Source organism: Lonchura striata, chromosome 36 (genome assembly GCF_050655825.1).
Source record: "Lonchura striata isolate lonStrDom1 chromosome 36, ASM5065582v1, whole genome shotgun sequence".
NCBI lineage: Eukaryota > Metazoa > Chordata > Aves > Passeriformes > Estrildidae > Lonchura > Lonchura striata.
The window spans coordinates 11,097,597-11,114,367 of record NC_140738.1 but is presented as its reverse complement, the minus strand read 5'-3'; the positions used below and the strand labels follow the sequence as shown (position 1 = coordinate 11,114,367).

Genomic DNA, 16,771 nt, shown 5'->3' with positions numbered 1-16,771 from the left:
CTCTGCTCAGGGACAGGAGTCGTTCCCTGCTGCACCCTGCGCTCTCTCCCGGCCGAGACTTCTCCAGGAACTTCTCGGAGCGGAGTCCATCCCCTGGGCACAGCCCCCTCCGAGTGCTGCAGCGTGGGTCACTGTGCCACGGGCTCAGTCCTGCCAGGACAGGCTGCTCCAGCGGGGCCCCTCTGCCCGCGGGCTCACAGCCTCCTCTCGGGCATCGCCGAGCTCCAGCCCGGCTCCTGCAGGGGCTGCAGGGGATCTCTGCATCCCCATGGACCTGCAGGGGATCTCTGCATCCCTATGGACCTGCAGGGGATCTCTGCATCCCCAGGGACCTGCAGGGGATCTCTGCACCCCCATGGACCTGCAGGGAGATTTCCGCATCCCCATCGTAATATATGTTATGGAATAATTCGTGCTTATGTAAAATATGCATCAAGTCAGTTGTGCTTGTACAAAAAGATTCTTAAAGTTTTAAATGACCAGTGGCTGCAGCCGGGGCTGGAGACACCACAGTTGGCAGAGAAAGAAAGACCTAATTTACAAATGAAAAAAGGTAGCTTGGTGCAGAGATGGGCCCTTTCCGGGGACAATCCAGGAGAGTCCCAACGTTTAACACCTGGTCTGCTGGGGAGCCACGAAAGTGTGTCCCATTCCCATCCTTTACATGCTTGGACCAATACATAAACTGCTTTTCTATTTCCTTTGTTATCTTTTTCAACACTTTCCCCTTGTCATCTCTTTGCCAACATCAGTTTGAGTAATTTAGTTTTCCACAAACTCCTCCTTTTTCTGCTAACAGATAACCTGATCCCATCTCCTGGTGAAATGTGTTCCTCATTTCAGTGGCTTGGTCGGCAGGAAGGTCAGGAGCTGGAGCTGTCTGGTTGGTTCTTATTCCGAGGACAGCTTGTAATCTAATGATGCCTTAGAAATGATAAATGGTTTCTCTGTCTCCTGATAGGAATTTGTGAAAAATGCCGATCATTTGGTTTTTAGAATTTTAAAAGTTTAATAATAATAAAATGGTGAAAAAAATAGGAATAGAATTAGACTGATAAAAATTTAGAGTTAGGACAATTACAAGACAATAAAAAGGAAAGAATATCTGAGGTCCAGATGCTCTCAGGCACTTAAGCCAAGAGGAATGTACCTTGTGAATGAAGGAATCACCCCTAAAACAATACACTGTTGCATATTCATATATCCTTCATGGCTATGCATACATTCTATTTGAAACAAAAAACTCTGTCTGTTTTATGTCAACTGCTTTCTTTAATTCCCACGGGGTCTTCAAGTCTGAGCCAGGCATGAAGAAATCAGCTTCTTCTAATAAGAAAACCATAAATTGCTCTTCTCTGGAGAATTTGCGTGTTCCTTGAAACGAGTATCTCATTCCTTAAACAACCCCCACACACACACATACATAGGTGCTTTTTTAACTACTAAAGCTTCATTTTATCTACAAAGCTACATTTACCATACTGTTATATGCAGCAGATATAATTGGCTCCATTTCTAATATGATATATGTGATATTGAATATTTGTTATATTTGTTAGAACACTCTAACACTCTACACGTTTGTATTAGGATTCCCCCCCTCCCTCGCAGGTGAGACCGGGTGTATATTGGAAACTGATTTACAAGTAAGAAGGTGCGGCTCCCCAGGAGATGGGCCATGGCTGGGGAGATACAGGAACCCCCGGTGCTGATCCCTGCCTGAAGGACCCGAGATGGATATCATGGAAATCCTTGGGCAGACACAGGTGAATGCAGTGTTCCCTCCCGTAAATTTCATCAAGGGATTCAACAAACTCCAGACACTGAATTGTTCTCCCTCATCACCAAAGCAGAAAATCTTGTTAACATGTGGACTCTGAAGAGAAGACTGACTGCCGAAATCTTGGCCTCAGGCAGAATTTTCCCTATAAAAACTGCTTGTGCCAGGATGGAGGTGTGTGGGCTTAGAGGAAAACCTCTGCTGAGGCTAACCTCTTTGTTGCACACCCAGGGCCGACCCCAGGCTCGGCTCTGTTCTTTCCTTGTGGCTGGCTAGGTAGAATTTGATTGCAAAATAAATATTTTATTTTTTCATATTAATTTGGCTGGACAAATTTTCATTTATAACAGTTGTAATACATAAAAGGAAGAATCCCCATTTCTTCCACCATCCCATCCTCAATACATTACCCCACCAGTTAGTTTTTAAGACTGTTTTCCCATTTTTGGATTGGTGTCTGGGTTGTTTTTTTCTAGGATGACCTCCCCATTGTCATCTATTTTCAACAGTCTGATACATTAACCTTTCCGCAAAAACCCCTTCATTAGCCAATAAACAGTCTCAAGCCAGCCTATTCTGGTACACTGCAGTTTTTCCCCATTTTGCCTGCAGGTACTCAATTTGGGTGGGTCTGTGGCTGTTGACATGGGTGTGTGTACCAAAAAGGAACTTTGGTTTCTTTACATGTAACACTTTCTGTAGCATTTGTGACATGATCTTGCTGCTATCTCAGAAGGGAAAAGACAACAAATGAGAGACAGAAACAGGAATGACAGAGGTCTGGCATGGCTTATACCCCCACCTCCCCTGCCTGTGGGGTTGCTGCCCACAGCAGGTACGTGTGATCTTCTCACTGGTGAGTACAGTGCTCAATCCAGGCTTGCCCTCTGTTTCCCTTGTCACTCCTTTTTGCTGATTTTTCTATGCAAGTCCTTTTCAACACTCCTTTGGTGTGTTTTGGTGTTGTCCATTTTAGATGTGATAGTCCATTCCTCACGTTTCTTCACAAGTCCTCTGCCTCTGTTTCCCACTTTCTCTAACAACCTGAATACCACGTTCTTTCAACTACTCAAAAAGTCCTTTCTCTCAATATACCATTCAACACAATCCACCTGCCTCCAAGGAGATAAAGTAAAGCTCAAAATAAACAATCTACATTATATATACTTCCATTCATCTACATTTACTCACTTTTATTTTTCACTCACTCTCACATACAAGGTACCTTTTACTTTCAAACAGTCTACATTACATATCTACACCCTGAGTGCTCATGGAATGTTAATCCATCAACCCAGCAGGTTTAATCCTGGATGTCTCTCAACCCAGCAGAATTTTAGGTGTTACTGTTTTCCAACCCCAGATCCCCTTGGACATTTTTAACCTTCAGTCCAGCTGTGTTGTCCAACCCCAGATCCCCTTGGGCATAACCTCAACACGCAACCCTGAGTGCTCTTGGAATGCAAATCCCCCAAATCCTCCTCTGGAAGGAGCCCCCAGAAAACAAACCCCCACGGCTCCTCCCCACCCACCTGATTCGGGAAGAACTTTCTCTGAGAGAAGTGGAAAAGAACCTGTTTATTTAACTAACAAAACAATCCCCAGCACTAAAAAAAATGAACAACACCAGATGACAACAAAACTCTTTCACCACTCTGAAGAGATGACAAATCCAGAAAGTCTCTCCTGGGGGTGGTCGCCCGGGTCTGGGCGCTGGGGATTGCTCTGGGCACTGGGGATGGCTGCTGCAGATCACAGAGCGCAGGCTCCCGGTGCTCCTCGGGGTTCCCAGGTCCCAGTCCAGAGCAGGTTGGATGGTATTCAGGAAAGGGAAAGGGAAAGAAACAGTCCAGGGAAAAAATTGGAATGCCTAGGTAAACTAACTAACAGGAAAAAGCAAAGGCAGGAGCAGAAGCAAGAGCAAGCAAACAAAGCCAGCAAAAGCAAGCCAAGCCAGCCCGCACAAGCCTCTTGTAGAGAACAGACCATGGGGGGAGGTGAGCCGGCTGATAACAAGACAAAACAAACCTTCACTTTCAGAGTCAGTTCTGAGAGCACAGAACAGAATATCAAACATGAACAGAACCCACGATTGGGGATACAAACACCAGAACCTCACCCTGGGACACCTGGGTTTCCACATCAGCAGGAGACAGTTCCTTCCAGTCGAAGGGTCAGCGGCAGGGTCCTCATCACACCCGTTCCTTATATGTTATCTGGCCATGCAGACGGTTTTAGCTACTTCCACAAGTACTTTAAATCAACACTGGCTGTTTCACAAATACCTCTGAGTTATTACTGTCAGTTAGTTACAAAAATAAAAGCATTAGTTATTATTTCACAACTACAGCTACTTCTGCAAAAGTTAACATTCTAATGCACAACACATGGCATCCACTTCAATATTTTGCAAAAGCCAAAACTAGTATGTATGTTTTTCACACTGTGCACAAACTAAACTATCATCCAAGAATGATGTTCTGAGGATATGAGCTACTCAGGGGCCAGGGCATTGGCCACAAAAAGCTGACAAATTATATTACAGCAAAAGCAGTTAAAAGTGATTACAAGCTGTTCTGTATCAAAATCGTTGTGATTAAGAATAAGTTGCAGAAGTCAAGACATAAGAGCAAAAGCCACCAACTACATAGTTCTCTATAACAAACCCAGGGCAGGTGTTTCCCTTGCAGGGAGCACTGGGGCCTTCCCCGGGCCCCTTCTGCCCTCTGGCAGAGCCGGTGGCATTTTCCAGCACACGCAGTTTGTAACCAAGAGTCGGGTGCAGCCCAGAAGGCTCCGAGCGCCTCCTCCCAGGCTGACTCTGCAGATCCGAGGCTGCTCTGGGCTCTGCCAGGGCTCTGCTGGGGCTCAGCTCTGGGCCAGGCTGGGCCCGCTCTCCCCTCACATTGCTCTGGGCAGCCGAGTCACGGAGGGAGGAGGAAGGGACACCTCAAGGGAGTTGAGGTTTAAGAGAGTTTTTATTCAAAAAACTGCCATACCAAACAGGCTGTCATAAGAGCCGTAACAAACAGGCTGTCCTAACTACCATAACCAACTAGCACTGCTAACTACCATCACTAACTAGTTGTCCTCACTAACTACTGTAACTAAAAGCTGTCCTCAAGTGCTTCATCTCCTCCGCTGCTCCCTCAGTTGCTTTGCTGCGGTGATCAGAGGGGTCAGGCTGGAGAGAGGCTTGGCTGATGATAAAAATGGGTGCTGCCCAAAAAATAAAAAAGAAAGATATGAACTGTTACTGTCCAGAGCCAACTTCCTCACAGGCTCTGTTGCAACAGAACAAAGGGAAATGGTCTGAAACTCAGGAGAGGGAAGCAGGCTCAGGTTAGATCAAAGGCAGAATCTTTTTGCCAGGAGTGGGGAAACACTGACAGAAGGTGCCCAAGGGATGTGGGAGGTGCCTCCTCCCTGGGAACATCCAAGCTCAGGCCAGGCAGGGCTCTGAGCACCGGACCTGCCTGAAGATGGCCCAGCTCCTTGTGGGGCACCAGGGGCAGATGCCCTCGAAAGGACCCTGCCAAGCCAAACCCGGCGAGGATTCTGCTTGCTTTGCGTGTGGAACGCAGCGAGGCTGGAGACTATCGGAGGGGCCCCAGCAGAAAACCCCTCCCTGGCGCTGCTGCTTCCCCTCAGCCGCTCGGCATTCACCTGCAGCAGCTCCTGGGCAGACCAGCGCTGCTCCTTGTCCGGCTCCAGGCTGCACTCGAGGAAGTCCCGCAGCAGAGCCGACAGGCGCCGGGGCTCCTGCAGCTGCGGGGTCCCGTTGTGCCGGATCAGAGCGCGAGCCTGCAGGAAAAGCAAACTCAGCGCTCTGCCAGCTTCCTTCCCACCCACAGGTGCTCACAGCGGCCCCGGGTTCTCAGCCCCAGCTCCAGGGGCACTTTCCTCCCTGGCAGAGATGCTGCTCACAGCTCATTGTCCTGTGCTAACCAAAAAACCCAAACCCTGGTGCTGCCACAGCCATTGGAAAGAGCTGATGCACTTGATTCACATTTTCAGGTCATCCTCACAGACAGAAGAGCTGGAACAGCATAAATCCCAAAGCAAATTGTTGCTGGAGACTGCAGAATATTTGTTTGTGTTGAGACTCGAGTGCTCTGGGAATTCCCTTCCCCAGGTGCAGAAACCTCCAGCTGCTGCTCCCAGTGCAGGGTCACCCTGTGCTCACAGGGCTCTGCAGCCCCTGGAGAATTTGCCTCTTACCATGGCCCTTGTTTCCTTGAAGTAAGGAGGTTCTCCTTCCACCATCTCGATGGTCACAATGCCAAAGGACCAGATGTCCACCTTGGGGCCATAAGGAGAACTGGTCACAACTTCTGGGGCCATCCAGTGAGCAGTGCCCACCATGGAGCTGCGCCGGTCCTGCTCAGAGCTGAGCTGAGCACAGAGGCCAAAATCAGCTGAGGACAGAAACAAACACTGTCAAGGGCAGCTGGAATGAGCAAACCAAGCACCAAGACTCCCCACTCTCAGTCTGAGAATGCAGTAGTGAAGTCAGCTGGAAAAGTGCTCAGGGCTGTAGCCAAGGGAAGGTGGAACTGGACCCTTAAAGAAACCCTCAGCTTTTGTGAAGTGGCTTTTACTGATTCCCTTGAAGCTTTAGATTCCAACTCCTGCCCCTCTGGCAGGGCCATACCCAGAGCAAAGCCACCCCTGGCACCCTGCTGCTCTCCGGAGCTCTCTGCAGGGGCAGCCGCTCTCAGCTGGCAGCAGGGGCCGGCCAGTGCCCCCAGCAGCCCTTGTGGGGCTCTGGCCGGCACTGGGAAGCAGCCCCACAGCCACACCCGGGAGCGCCGTGCCTGGCCAGGAACACCCACCCAGCTTGACAGAGCTGGCCATGCCCAGGAGGATGTTGGAGCTCTTCAGATCTCTGTGGATCACCTGGTTCGCATGGAGGAAATCCAGGCCCTGCAGGCACTGAGAGAGAACAAGAAACACCAGGACAAAAACCAGTGGCCGGAATCTATCACACAAGAAAGGACAGGTCGGAATTCTGCCAGCAGCAGCTTTGCTGTGACAGGCCAGGAGTGCAGAGCAGACAGGCTCCAGGCAAACGGTTCAGGGCAAAGCTGAGAACAGCACATCAAATCCAGAACAGACAGTGAGTGCCACAACAGCAGGAAACAGAGCAAGAACAGAGCAGAAGTGCAGCGATGCTGGCAGGCCGTTCACTGCAGAGGCTCTTTCTTCTCCAGCTCATAAAAACAACAGAGAAACAGAGCCCTGAGCATGGAGCCACTCCTGTTCTCACGCCTCTGTGGAAGGACCATCGTGTCCAAGCCGTGGCAGCCACAGGCAGGATCCCTCACCTCCCAGCTGACAGCTGCCATCTCTCCTTCAGCCATGCGTGTCTGTCTGACAACGTCCTGCAAAGTTCCTCCATCCATGTATTCCATCACCAGCCAGAGATCTCCGTCAACAAGGAAGCTGGAAGAGAAAAGCAGTGACATGGAGACGAATGTGCAGTGCTCAATTCCCCCATGGAAAAGCCTGGAGTGTAGTTTTGTTTCCAGGTCACTTGTCCATGAGGACAGAATCTGATGGAGAGACATTCCTGCCAGGCTGCAGAGTCCTTGGAATCTGCACAGTCTAAAGGAGGAGACCCCTGTGAGAAAGGAGAGGCCTTAGATGGCAAGCAGGTGAAAAATGCAGTTTAGCAACAGCCCAGATCAGTGTGGAACCACAACACTGGCCCCCAGCTGGTTCAGCTTCTGAGCTCATCAGTTCCACCATTCCCTCCAGAACAAGGCAACACAACTCCCAGGGTTATCCAGGGGAGGAGGCCGTGCAGCACTTGGGACAAAAGCAATCAGAAACCTTTCAGAAAGTCCCTTCAGAAACAGGCAAGGCCAGTGAAAAATGGGCAAATGAGGCATTTCTGGAAACAAGGCCCTGGTTTTCCTGGCATCTGCAGCAATAGAAAAGGGCTGGGAAGAAGAAGCCAAGGGAAATAATTTCTGCTGTGGTTTATCAGCACTTGTTGTAAGACACAGAAAACGGGGTCAACTTGAAGGAAAAAACCAAAGTAACCAAAGCACACGGAGGGAGCAAACTGCCAGGCTGCTGTTTTGGGAAGATACGGCTGGGTCAGGCATTTTCAAAACAGGCTACAGACTACGGGTGCCAGGAAAGGTTAAGGCAGGGCCCGTGCACGGGGTGAGGCCTGGAGCACTCACCTGTCCAAAGAGTTGACAATGTTGGGGTTCTTCTTGTCCTTCAGGAGCAGGAGCTCATTCACAGCGCGTTCCCTGTTCTGCCCTCTGAGACTCATTTTCTTTATGGCCACCTGAGGGGACATTGCAGACCTTTAACTGGAGGAGTCTGTGGCAGGAGGCCACAGCCAACACGGGGCGAGGCTTTTTGGAGCGACGGAGCCGGGCTGTGCCAAACTGCCCTGGGATGGGCACCAGAGCTCAGCAAGGGCCACTCCCACAGCCCATTGCTCTGCTCGCTGGGGCTGCTTACAGGACACACGGCCAGAGACATTTGGCCTTGCAAGCTCTGCAGAAATGGCCCCTCAGCTGTCAGCCTCCCAGCTCTAACCACCTTCTATGCACCTACAGTCTTCTCAAATGGCCTCAACACTCTCATTATTATTCAAACACATTTTGCAAGCAGGAGGTCATTCTGGTTTTGTGAAAACAGAGCAAAACAGCCAGGAACCCTTTAGCAATTCCATGGGATTTGGTCATGATTTCAGATGCAGCTGCTTTGTTTGGGATTGCACAACAAAGCAAACACACACATCCATTGCTCAGGTGATCCCTGTCACAGGCTGTCACTGACCCCAGACCCAAACAACTGCAGGGTTTAGGAGAGAGCTTTGCCCTGGACATCCATCTTCTCATTTCTCTCCCTCTCTCTCTGTGGACAGCTGAAGTGGAACTAAAGCCCCAAATTGAGCCCAAGCAGGATCTCTCCCTAATTAGGCCTTGAGGTACCCTTTGAAGATGAAAGGCAGTATGGAAAAACTGCTAAATAGTGTTCCTGTCTGAGGCTGGGGTGAAGATAAATTGGGCCTCAGTCTCCAGCACTGATGCATTCACACTTTTAGATGTGAAGAGCAAGCCAGCGTGTCCTGCTCTGACAGACACCGCTGCCCTCCTTGCATCCCTTTGGGCACTCCAGAAGGACCAAGTGTGTCCCAGCTGTGCTCTGCAGGCTGACACTGCTCTGCCTTCAGAGGAGCAGCCTGTGCAGGAAAGCTCTGCTGGCCCCCAGAGCTCCAGCCACAGCTCCCAGCAGAGGGGAGAGCCCTGGAGAGCTGCCAGATGTGCATATTTCCTAAAATGTGAATATCGATCTAATATCGATCTCCAACTGAGACAGACAAAAACTCTCTACGGGTTTAAAGTTAGAAAGTGTATGTTTATTGACACAGCCAGGCAGTACGTGGGATAATTCCCTAATGCACACTGCAAAAATCACAGGTATTATAAAGCTTTTTTATTTACAGAAGTCTTGAATACACAAAATATGAATGCATATTCATATCCCTGTCACTTCCTCTGCTCCGCTTCACATGCTAATTGGCAAAAAGGCAATTAAGCATGTGTGGTTCTGTTGCCTGAAATGAGTCGGGGGTCCATTTTGGGGAGGGATCTCCAAAATGAAGAAGTAAAATAAGTCTTCCTCGTTCTGACCTTTCTGCCTTTCCCATGCACACGTGACAAATGAATCCTTGCCGTTTCCCTGTGCTTAATGGATTCCTAAAGAATGGGAAGTCTGCAACTTTTTTTATCATCTTCACTTTTGGCCCTGGCCCACACTGGGAAGGAGTCAGATAAACCCGTGTGGGCATTTCCCTTCCCAAGGGGCTCCTGGGGAGACAAAGGAGACAAGAAGGATTCCCCATCTCGTGACATTCCCTTTTTTCCTTCAGTAGCCCTATTGCAGTCACTGCATACAAGAGTTTACTTGATCCCTTTGGTGCCAGGGAGCACCCAGAACTTGAACCTCGCTGGATCCAGCCCTGTCTGCCCATCACAGAGGGAAAAGATAAAGAACCTGGGTGGGGGTTGAGCCAAAATGGCATTTTGCCACTTCTGATCTGCTCCCAGCTTTTGCAGCAGGGCAACAACCCAATCTCTGCAAACCACTCCCTTTTGCAAGGCACACGTGGACCTCGCTGGCAGCTCAGGGCTCCTGAAGGGGCTGCTGCAGTTGGCAACTGGAGCTGTTGTTGAACTTTCCACATTGCTTAACCCCCCCTGCCAAATGCCATCAACTGCCTGAGGAAAGACACAAAAATATTACCCTGGAGGAAGTGGGGCCAAAAGCTTGGAAAAGGATGAAAGAAATGTTCTGATGATGACAATGTCAAAAAAACACAATTTATTTTTGATAGCAAATGAGTACCCACAGCCCTCCAGCCCTCCCAGACTGGCAGGCCGAGCGGGGCCGTTTCCATGGTGTGAGGAGCTGGCAGCCTGCAGAGAGAAACCAGAGAGCCACGGTCAGTCACAGAAGGCTCCTGTGCCCCTGTCCCACCACGGCCTGTGCCTGGGCCAGGCTGCTCTGTGCTCAGAGCCCAAACCCCCCAACCCATTCTCCGTTTTTAGAGAAGGGCAGAGTGGTAAGCCACATTCCATCTCCTCTGCTGAAGCACAGCCCAGCAGCCTCCTCAGAAGCTGCAAGGGCGGGGTGCCCGTGTGCCCGGTTTCCTGGCTCCCCGGCAGACCAGGTGTTAAACGTTGGGACTCTCCTGGATTGTCCCCGGAAAGGGCCCATCTCTGCAGAGAAACGCCTTTTTTCATTTGTAAATTAGGTCTTTCTTTCTCTGCCAACTGTGGTGTCTCCAGCCCCGGCTGCAGCCACTGGTCATTTAAAACTTTAAGAATCTTTTTCTACAAGCACAACTGACATGATGTATATTTTACAAAAGCACGAATTATTCAATAACATATATTACAATGAGACCGCAGAGATCCCCTGCAGGTCCATGGGGATGCAGAGATCCCCTGCAGGTCCATGGGGATGCAGAGATCCCCTGCAGCCCCTGGAGGAGCCGGGCTGGAGCTCGGCGATGCCTGAGAGGAGGCTGTGAGCCCGCGGGCAGAGGGGCCCCGCTGGAGCAGCCTGTCCTGGCAGGACTGAGCCCGTGGCACAGTGACCCACGCTGCAGCACTCGGAGGGGGCTGTGCCCAGGGGATGGACTCCGCTCCGAGAAGTTCCTGGAGAAGTCTCGGCCGGGAGAGAGCGCAGGGTGCAGCAGGGAACGACTCCTGTCCGTGAGCAGAGGGAGAAGCCCCGGGGGATGAGCTGAGCATGGCCCCATTCCCTGTCTCCTGCCCTGCCGGGGGAGGAGGTGCAGCTGGGAGCAGGGAGGCGTGGGGAAAGCTGCATTTAAGGCTCTGCACTGACTTCTCCTTCTCCTGCTCCGAGTCTTTGGAGTTTTCCGCCAGAAATCTCTCCCCTGCCCCACCCACCCACAGGGCTTGGGGCAGGTTTCCCTTTTCGGGGGAAATCAAAGCGAAGCACTGATGCGCCAACGAGGGGCAGGAGAAGTGAGGCTCCTGGGCTTCCCGCAGAGGCGGAGGCACGGGGGGCGCAGGGCCGGGAAAGCCGTGGCGGGAGGCGCGGAGAAGTTTGTTTGTGTGGGCAGCTCAATCCCGGCTCGGGCCCGGGCCCGTGCCGGGGCTGTTCCTCATCTCCGGCTTTCCCCTCACGCAGCCCGGGGGCGCCGAGAGCGCGGGGCGAGGCGGGGCCGTGCGCAGAGCCCGCCCCGAGCTCGCTGCCATTGGCCGCCGGTGCCGTCAGTCGCGGTTGCGGCGCGCTGATTGGTGGGAGCGGGGCGCGGCGCGGCCCCGGCGGCGGGCTGAGGGCGGCCGTGGCCGCGCAGCGCCGCCATTGGCCGAGCGGCTGTGCGGGCCCGGCAGCGGCGGCAGCGGCCGGAGCGCGGTGAGGCGGCGGCGGCGGAGCTCGGAGGCGGCCCCGGCGCAGGTGGGAGCCGCGCTGGGCTCTGCGGGGGCTCGGGGCCGGCTGCGGGCGGAGGGGGCGGCAGGGGGCTCCGGCGGCTCGCCGGTGCCGTGTCCGGCCCGTGCCGGCCCCGGGCTGAGGGCGCTGCGGGAGCGGCTGCCCGCGGTCTCCTTCCCGCCGGGGCCGGGCAGGAGCCGCTGCCGGAGCAGCGCTGGCTCGGCCCGGCTGCTGTGGGTAGGACAGAGGGGCTGCCCCGCGGCCGGGAGCGGGCGGGGAAATTCCCGTCGCCGGACGTTTGTGTGCCCGGCGGAGAGCGAGGAGTCCTGTCAAAGTGACTTTATTGCCGAGCAGGGGCAGAGGCCGTGGGGCATTTGCCGTGCGCTCTCTGCCGTGCTTGTAGCCCGCAGCCTCCTTTTTATCCTCATTTTCCCGGCCGCATCTCCCTCTGCCTTTGCCCACCGGCTGAGTTCCTTGGAAGGTTCCGACTTCCCGATGCGCCTGGAGCCTGTCCTCGTTAATGTGCACCCTCCTTTTGTAGAACAGCCGATATTCATGGCTCTGTTAAGTCTTTGTTCTTCTCCTCGAAGTTCGGGAATGTAGCGGGACTTTGAGCACTCTCTGGGTCAATTTGTAACATTCATTGGAACTGATGGTTTCTCCCGCCAACGAAAAAGATTAAGAAACAGTATTTCCGAGGGCCTGGAATTCCAGGATGGGGGGGAATGACTTCCCACTGCAAAAGGGTGGGATTAGATGGGATAATGAAAAGAAATTGTCTCTTGTGAGGGTGGTGAATCCGTGGCACAGGTCTGCCAGAGAATCTGTGGCTGCCCCTGGATCCCTGGAAGTGTTCCAGGCCAGGCTGGACAGGGCTTGGAGCAACCGGGGTTATGGGAAAGTGTTCCTGCCCACGGCATGGGGTGGAACAGGATCATCTTTATGGTACCCTTGAACCCAAATGATTCTGTTTGATCTTTGATCTCATAATTCTGTGATCTGTTTGAAATGGGTACAAAAAAGGCACAGCAGCTGGCAGGGACTGCAGGAGCCATTGTGGCCCCCAGCGATGGGCCATGTGACTGTGGTCGAAGTCATGTTGTTGTTCTCCATCTCAGAGATCAGTTCCAGCCTTCTTAGGGACTCAAGTTCAGTCCTCGTGGGTGAAATTAGAAGCCTAGTTTTACTTTAGGCCCGACTTTTCTGCAGCCTTTTTGTGAGAACCCCGGCCTTGCTCTGGGGTCTCATGTGGTGGTGAAATTCCTCCTCCAACCTGTGCTTCCAAAGAAAAACTCCACAGGCTTTAGCTGTTCGGTCTCAAGGCAGTTTATTGCTAGTTATCTAACAGATTATGTTCTTGAACTGCGTCTATTTGATCAGCGGCCTGGGTAGAGGCACACACACACCCTGACATCCTCTCTATCTGCTGTCTTCTTCGTCTCTTCCCCCACCCAGGGCTGCTGCTATATTTTATATGATATATTACGTATAACATGTTTACAATTATTCCCCAATACCTACTACCTACGTTGCCAAGTGTTTTTCTACTCTAAACCAATCTGTGAGTGCCAACATCACCAAGAACATGGAGGTAAGGAAGAAGAAGGAGGAAGAACAGGATCAGCCCACTTTCCTCCATGTTAGAACTTCTGACCCCCATGTACAAAGTGAAAACCCCCCTGTACAAGTGTTAAAACCCCCCTGTACGATACTAAAAAAATTTCCCCTCTACTTTGTAATTACTTATACTATACTATTTAACCTTTTGTGACTGCTTGTTCCATCTCCAAAGTTGGTCATTCATTCCATGGCTCAAACTCAAAATCACAGCTGTTTTTCAGCTGTCTGCCAGGGTCTAGAATGCTTCTGACCAGGGCCTGGAACCTCTAAAAATGTCTGAGAGACATTTTGAGTTCCCACACCTTTTTATTAGTCCTGCACCAGTGTGATTGTGAAATGTACTCCCTGAATCCTAAGCAAAAACAAACTTGCTGGCTTTAACCTGCCTGTGGTAGGGAATTCTGCAAAAGAAAGCCTGAAAATATTGCTTTGCCTGTTTTTTATAATGCAAAAAGGAATACTGCTGCTTCTGGTTGTGCTGGCTGAGCCCCGCTCTCTCTGCAGGCCAGGTCAGTGCTGAAGGTGTTGTGCCTTCTGGTGTTCCACAGCTGACTGACACACTTTGCCAAGTTACTTCCTTATCTACAAGTGCCCGGCCCTATCTCTAGGCAGATTCACTCCTTGACTCTGTTTTGTTCTTCCCGGGTCCTCTTTGGTTTTGGGATTATTCTCGGTGCCCTCATTCCCTGTCCTTTTGTAGCCGTTTGTGGATCAGGAGGCCTGGCTGCCACCTGCATGCCCTGGCTCAGCTGCTGGATGAGCTGCACTGCCAAGGTGTGGAGCATGGTAAAAAGATGAGAGTTGCTGCAGCACAGAAGAGGAGAAGGAGCATTTGTTTAACCCCTGGTCTGCTGGGGAGCCAGGAAACCGTGTCCCATTCCATCCTTTCCATGTTTGGACCAATACATAAACTACTCTCCCATTTCCTTTGTTATCTTTTTCAGCACTTTTCCTTTGTCTTCTCTTTGCCAACATCAGTTTGAGTCACTTAGTTTTCCACAAACTCCTGTTTTTTCTTCTAACAGATAACCTGATCCCATCCCCTGGTGAAATGTTGTGTTCCTCATTTCAGTGGCTTGGTCAGCAGGAAGGTCAGGAGCTGGAGCTGTCTGGTTGGTTCTTATTCCGAGGACAGCTTGTAATCTAATTATGCCATTTAAATAATAAATGGGTTCTCTGCATTTTGATAGGAATTTGTGAAAAACTCAATCACTTGGTTTTTAAAATTTTAAAGGTTTAATAATAGTAAAAAGGTGAAAAAAGTAATAATACATTTAGAGTAATAAAAATTTAGAGTTAGGACATGTACATGACAATAAAAAACAAAGAATTACGGAGGTCCGGATGCTCAGGCACTTAAACCAAGACGAGCATACCTTGGGATCTAGAGGAATCACCCTTAAAACAATACACAATTAGCTTCTTATAGTAAGAAAACCATAACTTCCTCTTCTCTGGAAAATTTAGGTGTTCCTTGAGTGAGTATCTCATTCCTTAAACCCCTCCTCCACATACTTAGTTTCTCTTTTAACTACTAAAGCTTCATTTTATCTGCAAAGCTACATTTATTATACTATTAATATGTTAATACAGCACAACTAATCAATATGACATAAGACATATAGTAACTATCTGCGTAGAGCCATATAATATGCATTTTTAACAAATTTGTTGGGGTTCCCAGTGGCTGGTCTGATACAGGGACCTGACCTGTTCAGAACTACTTAAGGGTTAAATGACTAGAAAAGAATTAAGTGAAGAAAACATTATGTGCTATGTATATGCACCAGTATCCTGTTATTCTAGACATTAGCAAACAGATGTAGAAACTTTGTCCTTGGCTATGTACTTTACTCTGATAAGCTTCCTTTACTCTGATAAGCTTCCTGATTATATGTAAAGAATGCATACTCAGCAGATGGACTGTGGTCAGTTGAATAGGCCATATATCATGAAAGGAGGAAAAGATAGGGCCCAGAGCACAGAAAAACTACCACGCATGCTCGAAATAAAAGTTCAACTAGCGGACAGAGTGATGAAGACTATGGACGACCACCAGAGGACCCCTGACGACCACCGAAGACCACCCAAAGATGCAACTACGCTTGCGCATCCTTTTCTCGGAATAATCATGAATATGTAAATGATTTTCAGGACTTGTAATGAATATGCATGTTTTAGTAAGATAAAGCACAGCTTTCTCAGCTGCACGGTGCACATGTTAGGAGGAGAGATCCCCCATGTGCCCAGCGCTGCAATAAAGAATATCTGCTGCCCGGATTGCTTCCGTCTTTGATTCAATTTGGCGAGCCAGCCAGGAGGACTCTCTGCTCGGCCGCGGGACCCGCTGGGAACAGGACTCCCTAGGGTACCCCCGGGATCTTCCCGGAGGGGCTCCTCGCCTCATTCGGATCACCGCGGGAGCAGACAAGAACTCCGTTCGCCCCGGCGGCACAGGTATTCTTTATTATTATTTGTTTGGGACCGGTCATTTGGATAAGCTCCCCCACAGAGTGGGGTAGCGTTTGTTATACGATCGTATTTGGTTTTGAATAAGCTCCCCGCAGAGTTTGCGTTTGTTATACCATCGTATTTGGTTTTGAATAAGCTCCCCGCAGAGTTTGCGTTTGTTATACCATCGTATTTGGTTTTGAATAAGCTCCCCGCAGAGTTTGCGTTTGTTATACCATCGTATTTGGTTTTGGTCTACTACTTTGGTATATTAAGATATACACTTCTGAGTTAATGGTTTGGGAACTGTTTAACACGTACTGGGTTTGGTTGCTTATTTTTGGAATTATTCTGATTGTTGTTGGAATTTTGTGTTGCTGTAAAAAGTGTCCTGTTTGGTGTATAGTATAATGGGTGGACGACAGAGCGGGGGAATCGTGAAGAAGAGCCCTCTGGGTTGTATTCTAATGCATTGGAAGGAAATAGGTGGGACTCCTGGAGGGACGGTGAATAAGAAAACATTAATTAAATATTGTAACCAGTGGTGGCCTTTGTATAAGTTGGAAGATGGTGAGAAGTGGCCGTTCAATGGAACTTTGCAGTATAATACTTTGTTGCAGTTAATGTTGTTTTTAAGGCGGGAAGGAAAGTGGGATGAAGTGGGATATGCGGATATGTTTTTCACTTTGCGGAATCACCCTGAATGGCAGAAGGAATGTGGGATAAACGTAGCACCCCAAGATCCTTTGGTGTTAGCTATGGAAAAGGAACAGAGAAAGAATGGGACTAGGTTAAAACGGTGTTGTTCGGCTTGCAGTATAGGGCAAAGGTGTGTAAAACTTAAAGAAACAGAGGAAAGAATGGAAGATTATATTTCCCCACCCCAACCCCCTTCTCCCCCGGAAACCCCTCCCCCCCCTAGATCCCGACCTTCTACCTCATCAGATGAATCAGATAAAAGTAATCGCATAGAAGAATCTGGTGAGG

General features: G+C 50.2%; 1 protein-coding gene across 1 annotated transcript in view; it reads left to right on the top strand.

The window, feature by feature from the left end:
* The window catches only part of LOC146764156 (uncharacterized), a 138,654-nt gene that overhangs the window by 81,459 nt on the left and 40,424 nt on the right, over window positions 1-16,771 (top strand). The gene's annotated exons all lie outside the window — the stretch shown is intronic.